The sequence below is a fragment of the Lutra lutra genome, chromosome 1 (genome assembly GCF_902655055.1).
Source record: "Lutra lutra chromosome 1, mLutLut1.2, whole genome shotgun sequence".
Taxonomy (NCBI): Eukaryota; Metazoa; Chordata; class Mammalia; order Carnivora; family Mustelidae; genus Lutra; species Lutra lutra.
Window position 1 is genome coordinate 218,806,171 of NC_062278.1, and position 7,915 is coordinate 218,814,085.

Genomic DNA, 7,915 nt, shown 5'->3' on the forward strand with positions numbered 1-7,915 from the left:
GATGACAATCCCTCCTTGCACGAACACCATTGTCTAAATTACTGTGGCCTTATGATAGGTCTTAATATCTGGACTAGTAACTCTCCATTTTGTTTCTCTTCTTGAAAACTGTCCTGGCTGTTTTGGGTCATTTGCATTTCTGTGGGTTTTCTGAGTCAGCACCACACACATACGTCCTGGTGAGACAAGGCAGAGATTGCATCGAATCTACAGATCGATAGATGTTAGTGTAGAATTAATGTCTTCAGAATATTGTCCTCCAATCCATGACCATAGTATATCCTTCTATTTACTTAGATTCTAGTTAATTTCCTCAATAACGTCTTACAGTTTTGTGTGTAGAATTCTTACACTACTTATACTTAGTCACAAGCACTTAATTTTTTTTTGATGCTCTTATAAATGGCATAATTTCCAAATATCTTTTTCTAGAGATGTTGATACATAGAAACACCACTGATTTTTCTATTTTGATTTTATATCCAGTGACCTGGCTAAATTATTTTATGAAATCTATATGTAGTTTCTTTTCATTTTCTACCTACATAATAGTGTGACCTCTAAGTAATGACTTTTATTTCTCCTTTTTCAATCCTTTTGCTTCCGCTTTTGTGTTGTTGTACTGGCTAGGACCTCAGTGGGACATTAATAGGAAGTGGTGATAGCAATTCCAATTTCAACCACCCACCCTTAAGTATGTTGTTGTTTTACGTATTTTGTGGATACTCTTTAGCAGATGAAGAATGTCCTATTTCTAGATTGCTGCAAGTTTTTATCATTAGAAGATGTGAATTTATTAAATGCTTCTTCTGTATATTTTGAGATGATGTTATTTTTTTCCTTCATTATGCTCATGTAATGAATTATCGTAACTGATTTTTAATGTTAAACCAAACTTTCATTTCAAAGGCAAATGCACAAAATAATAATCATATGCTAAAGGGAACACAATGAACAAAAATGCAATCTGTGGGATCCCTGAGTGGGACAGTCAGTTAACTGTCTGCCTTTGGCTCAGGTCATGATCCCAGGGTCCTGGGACCGAGTCCCACATCAGCCTCTCTGCTCAGGGGAAACCTGCTTCTCCTTCTACCTGCTGCTCCTCCTGCTTGTGCTCTCCCTTTCTCACACAAACACACACACAAATAAATAAATAAAATCTTCAAAAAAATGCAATCTGTGACTATAATAATATAAAGGAGGAGGGACAGAGATGTACAGGAGCTGAATGTTTTTATACTATTGAAAATAAGTTGGTATTATTAAAACTAGGTTGCTACCTAGGAATAAACCTAACCAAAGAGGGGCACCTGGGCCATGCAGAGAGTTAAGCCTCTGCCTTCTGCTCAGGTCATGGTCTCAGGGTCCTGGGATCAAGCCCTGCATCGGGCTCTCTGCTCGGCAGGAAGCCTGCTTCCTCCCCACCCCCATCTTCCACCTGCTTACTTGTGATCTCTTTCTCTCTCTCTCTCTGTCAAATAAATAAATAAATAAATAAAATCTTTTTTTTTTTAAGATTTTATTTATTTATTTGAGAGAGAGACAGTGAGAGAGAGCATGAGCTAGGAGAAGGTCAGAGGGAGAAGCAGACTCCCCATGGAGCTGGGAGCCTGATGTGGGACTCGATCCCGGGATTCCGGGATCATGACCTGAGCCGAAGGCAGTCGTCCAACCAACTGAGCCACCCAGGCGTCCCATAAATAAAATCTTAAAAAAAAAAAAAACCTAACCAAAGAGGCAAAGAATCTGTACTCAGAAAACTATAAAGTACTCATGAAAGAAATTGAGGAAGACACAAAGAAATGGAAAAACATTCCATGCTCATGGATTGGAAGAAATATTGTGAAAATGTCTGTATTACCTAGAGCAATCTACACATTTAATGCAATCCCTATCAAAATACCATTATTTCCAAAGAGATGGAACAAATAATCCTAAAATTTATATGGAACCAGAAAAGACCCCAAATAGCCAGAGGAATGTTGCAAAAGAAAGCCAAAGTTGGTGGCATCACAATTCCGGACTTCAAGCTCTATTACAAAGCTGTCATCATCAAGACGTATGGTACTGGCACAAAAACAGACACATAGATTAATGGAACAGAATAGAGAGCCCAGAAACGGACCCTCAACTCTATGGTCAACTCATCTTCCATAAAGCAGAAAAGACTGTCCAATAGAAAAGAGACAGTCTCTTCAACAAATGGTGTTGGAAAAATTGGACAGCCACATGCAGAAGAAAGAAACTGGACCATTTCTTTATACCACTCACAAAAATAGACTCAAAATGGATGAAAGACCTCAATGTGAGAAAGGAATCCATCAAAATCCTTGAAGACAACACAGGCAGCAACCTCTTCGACCTCAGCCGCAGCAACTTCTTCCTAGAAACATCACCAAAGCCAAGGGAAATAAGAACAAAAATGAACTATTGGGACTTCATTAAGATCAAAAGCTTTTGTACAGCAAAGGAAACAGTCAACAAAACCAAAAGACAACTGACAGAATGGGAGAAGATATTTGCAAATGACATATCAGATAAAGGGTTAGTATCAAAAACCTATAAAGAACTTATCAAACTCAACACCCAAAGAACAAATAATCCAATCAAAAAATGGACAGAAGACATGAACAGACACTTTTGCAAAGAAGACATCCAAATGGCCAACAGACCCATGAAAAGTGCTCAACATCACTTGGCATCAGGAAAATACAAATCAAAACCACAGTGAGATACCACCTCACACCAGTCAGAATGGATAAAATTAACTAGTCAGGAAACAACAAATGTTGGCCAGGGTGCAGAGAAAGGGGAACCCTCCTACACTGTTCGCAGGAAGGCAAGCTGATGCAGCCACTCTGGAAAACAGTATGGAGGCTCCTCAAAAAGTTGAAAATAGAGTTACCCTATGACCCACCAATTGCACTACTGGGTATTTATCCTAAAGGTACAAATGTAGTGATCCAAAGGGGCACATGCACCTGAACGTTTATAGCAGCAATGTCCACAACTATGTCCACAACTAGTCAAACTATGGAAAGAACCTAGATGTCCATCAACAGATGAATGGATAAAGATGTGGTATATATATACATTGGAATACTATGCAGCCATCAAAAGAAACAAAATCTTGCCATTTGCAATGATGTGGATGGAACTAGAGGGTATTATGCTAAGTGAAGTAAGTCAATCAGAGAAAAACAATTATCATATGATCTCTCTGATATGAGGAATTTGAGAGGCAGAGTGGGGGTCATGGGGGGAAGGGAGGGAGAAAAATGAAACAAGATGGGACCGGGGAAGAAGACAAACCATGAAAGACTCTTAATTTCAGGAAATAAACTAAAGGTTGCTGGAGTGGAGAGGAGGGGGGGGGGGGGGGGGGGGTTGGGGATGGACATTGGGGAGGGTATGTGCTATGGTGAGTGCTGTGAATTGTGTAAGACTGAAGATTCACAGACCTTTGCCCCTGAAGCAAACAATACATTATATGTTAATTTTTAAAAATTTAAAAATAATAAATAAATAAAAGTAGGTTGCGATACTAAAATGTTAATTGTAATTCCCAAGATAACCGCTAAGCAAATAAAATTTTTAAGAAAAGAAAGGAAAAGAGGGAAAGAAATAGAGATATTAGGGGTGCTGGGTGGCTCAGTTGGTTAAGCATCTGCCTTCAGCTCAGCTGGAATTGAGTCTCACATTGGGCTCCCTGCTCATTGGGGATTCTGCTTTTCCCTCTCCCTCTGCTGCTCCCCCTGCTTGTGTTCCCTTGCTCATTCTCTCACTCTCTCTCTCTCTCTTAAACAAATAAATAAATAAAATCTATTAAAGAATAGAATAGAATAAAAGGAAGACATTGGCACATTGGCAAAAAAAAAGGAAAACAAAAGCCAAAACGTCAAACCAACAAACAAACAAAAAAACATGTTCCATGTTCCAATCTGTCCATAAGAGACTCACTTTACATGCAAAGACACACAAAGGTTGAAAGTAAAGAGGTGGGAAAAATTACTCCATCCAAATTATTCCAAAGAAGAGCTGGGAGGCTATAGTATTGCCAAACAAAATAAACCTTAAATCAAAAAGATCACAAGACACAAAGAAGGACATTATATACCGATAAAGGTTCAAAACAACAAAAAGATATAACAATAATAAACATATGTACACCTAATAAAAGAGCCCCCAAATATAGGAAGCAAATATTGAAAAAACTGAAGCAAGGCTAGACAGTTCAACGATAATAGTTGTAGACTTTAATACACCACCCTCAATAATGACTATAACAATCAGATAGAAGGTCAATAAGGAAACAGAAGACTTGAACAACATGATAAACTTCACACATATACAGAGCACTTGGCCTAACACTAGCAGAATACGTATCCTTCCCAAGTACATTCCACATTATTCAGGATAGACCGTATGTTGTGCTACAAAAGAAGTCTTAATAAATTTTTAAAGACTGACTCCATATACAGTACTTTTCCCAATGAACAATTGAGTAAATAAAACCAGAAATGAATCACAGAAGGAAAACTGGAAATTTCACAAATATGTAGAAATTAAGCAGTATGATTTTAAACAACTAATGTGTCAAAGAAGGAATCATAAGAGAAGTTAGAAAATATCTTAAAATGAATGAAAGTTAAAACACAACCTACCGAAATGAATAGGATGCAGCAAAAGCAGTACTATGAGGGAAATTTACAGATGTAAATGCATATATTTAAAAAAAAGATCTCAGGACACCTGGGTGGCTCAGTCGGTTAAGCCGCTGTTTTCGGCTCAGGTCATGATCCCAGGGTTCTGGGATCGAGTCCCAAATCGGGCTCCTTGCTCTGCAGGGAGCCTGCTTCTCTCTCTGCCTCTGTCTGCTTGTGCGTTCTCTCTCTCTCTGACAAATAAATAAATAAAGTCTTTAAAAATAAATAACTAAAAATAAAAATAAAAACAATTTAAAAAGATCTCAAATCAGTAAGTTCACTGCATACCTTAAGAAACTAGATAAGGAATGTCAAGTTACGACACCCACAGAATAAAGGACAAAATAAAAGAGCAGACATAAATAAAATAGAGATTTATTTCCAGAATGCAAGAATGGTTCAACATCAAAAAATCGACCCATGTAATATACCAAATTGATAAATTGAAGGGGAAAAAAATATTATCACTCAAGTGATACAGAATAAGCTTTTGACAAAATCCAGCACCCTTTCATGACAAAAACACTCAATAAACAAGGACTACAGGGGAACTTCCTTAACGTAATAAAGGCTAGCTATAAAAACCCACAGCTAATAACATACTTGATAATGAAAGACCAATAATAAGACATGGATACCTACTTTTGTCTGTTTTGTTAAACACAGTACAGGAAGTTCTAGCCTGAGCAATTAGACAAGAAAAAAACAAAAGACTGAAGACTCGAAACTTTGAAACAAGAATGTGGCATCTGTAAGAGCCACAGAGCACTGCAGGAAGAAAGGAGGAAGCTGCCCTCTCACCAGGAATCTGGGAACCCCAGACCTCAGGGTTTTTTTTAGCCAAAACTAGAGGTTGTTTATTCCCAAGGACTCAGTATTCCCACTCAACATTCTTTCTCAAATTTGCTTTGCAACCCATAGGGAGAGGTGAGTCTTACACTGGCAGGTCAACTTCAAAGCCTATTACACTTGAAAAAGATTGAAACATGCATTTTGGGGGGAGAGGGAGAGGTTCAGTATTCGCTCAGAAAAACAAAGGTGTGTGTGACCCTGAAGATCCAAACACAGGTCATGAAGTGATATCAGAGGAATAAGTATTAAGGTTCCTTTCATTAACTGAGACCTTTAATTCTGAGATATGTAGCATGAAATTCTGATGATTATGGAGCAACTAATTATGTCATTGAATCCTGCCCTACAGCTATGGGAATACATCCGTCTATAGCTACTACCAATTGCGCTATTAATACGTCTTTTCCACTGTTCTTCGCTACCTTGTTTCAGTGGAGATTTATTGTCTCACAGCTGTAGAAGCCAGAAGTCCAATACCTAAGTGATAGCAGGGCCATGCTCCCTGTGAAAACTGTAGGGAAGGAGCTTTCCTAGTTTCTTCCAGCTTCTGGAGGCAATCCTTGGTGTTTTTTGACTTGTAGATGCCTCCCTCCAATCTCTGTCTTTCTTCAGATGTGTGTATGTCTATATTTTTGGGAAACCCAGTTTTCCTCCTGTGTTTCTCCTTTATGCAGGCTTAGGAGAATGTGGATGCTCAAAGTTTTCAACTGCATCTGCCCGGGGATTTGCATTACTACTCATTCGCCATCAGGATCCTGACTTTGATGTTGGAAACTTGCTTCAATAGCAAAAACAACCTTCGCTGAAATTCTGCCACCCTTACCGTTATGTGGCGAGTCGGGTGCCCAGCTCTGCCTGACCTCCACTGCACGTGAAGACCTTTGCAGATGCTGCTAAGGGAGGACCTAGACTCTTGTACTACACCCTGAATTGGTTATTTATACATGAGCTGGTTCTTCCCTCTCTTCAAAATTTCAGAGTTGCTCAACAGTAACCACCCAATTCCACAGTCTTTTTAGTTATTTCCCCCAACTCTGAAACACCAGAGATATGGAACAAACCGTGTGTCTCCTTCCTCCTGTATCCCACCTCAATTCATCATTAGTGAAAGTATTAACACACTGCCCTAGGCTTGGGGAGGGGGTACTCAGCCATCCTTGTACCACCAAGGCTGGGGCTCTGACTGCCATCTGACCAGTGAGGTAGCTTATCCCAAAATCTCTTTCAGAGTCGTTTCCCAGGACTTCTTTTGACATCCAATGTTTTAGGTTGGGTTTCCTAAAACCATTTGTGTCTATGGTTTGCTGCAGGAGGTCTCTTAGAAGAAACCTGTGGAAGGGAAAAGGACAAAGAATAGGGCAGGAGGAGAAGCTACTCATGTCGATGTGATTGCAAGGGAAGAGAACCTGCCTCTGGCCTGATCTCCTAGGGAGATCTGGAGCATGACAAGCACCACAATGGCTTTCCTGCCCAGAGACACAAGAAGCATGGGCTGTTCTATCCCTAAATTGTTTAGTCATTGGCCAAGGACTACCCCCAAGCATGGGGTGATAACAACTTTCATAGCCTCTTCAAGCAAAGTAACCTCTGTCAGAGAAGGTCACTCTGTTCCAGAAGCAGAGTACAAGAATGAGTCATGAGCCGCCCACACCCACAGCAGCTGGAGGCTGGTGTCACCGCCCAGCAAAGAGGATCAAAAAGGAGCCAGCTGGGCTCCCCTGAGCACCTGATGCTCCTTGTCCATCACCCCCTGGAGCATAAATTCCATAGAGCAGAAACCCGACTTTCTTTACCATTGTATCCCCAGTGCCTGGCACAGGGTAAGTGTTTATCAAATAGTTCCTGACTGAATGTTCTCTAAGACAAGATCCACAAGGCATGGCCTGACCCAGAGGGACTCCTTGTTCTCTAATCCTAGGCCCTGAGAAGAGGTAGACAAATGAGGGGTTAAGTAGAGAACATTTAGTAACACTAAAATCATGAACCATGAAAGAGGAATCCCGTGGACCATACAAAAATTAAAGAAACATTAGTGGCACCTGGGCTCGGTCAGCAAAGTGCCTGATTCTTGGTGTTTGGCTCAGGTCATGATTTCAGGGTCCCGAGATGGACCCCTGGGTTGGGCTCCACACTGGGCATAGAGCCTGTGGAAGGATTCTTTCTCTCCCTCTCCCTCGGCCCCTCCGCCCACCCCCACTCAGGTGCTTGTTCTCTCTCTTTCTAAAAAATTAAGAACATTGGGACGCCTGGGTGGCTCAGTCGGTCAAGCGTCTGCCTTCCGCTCAGGTCATGATCCCGGGGTACTTCTGCTCAGCCCAGAGCCTCCTTCTCCCTCTCTCTCCCTGCTCCCCCTGCTT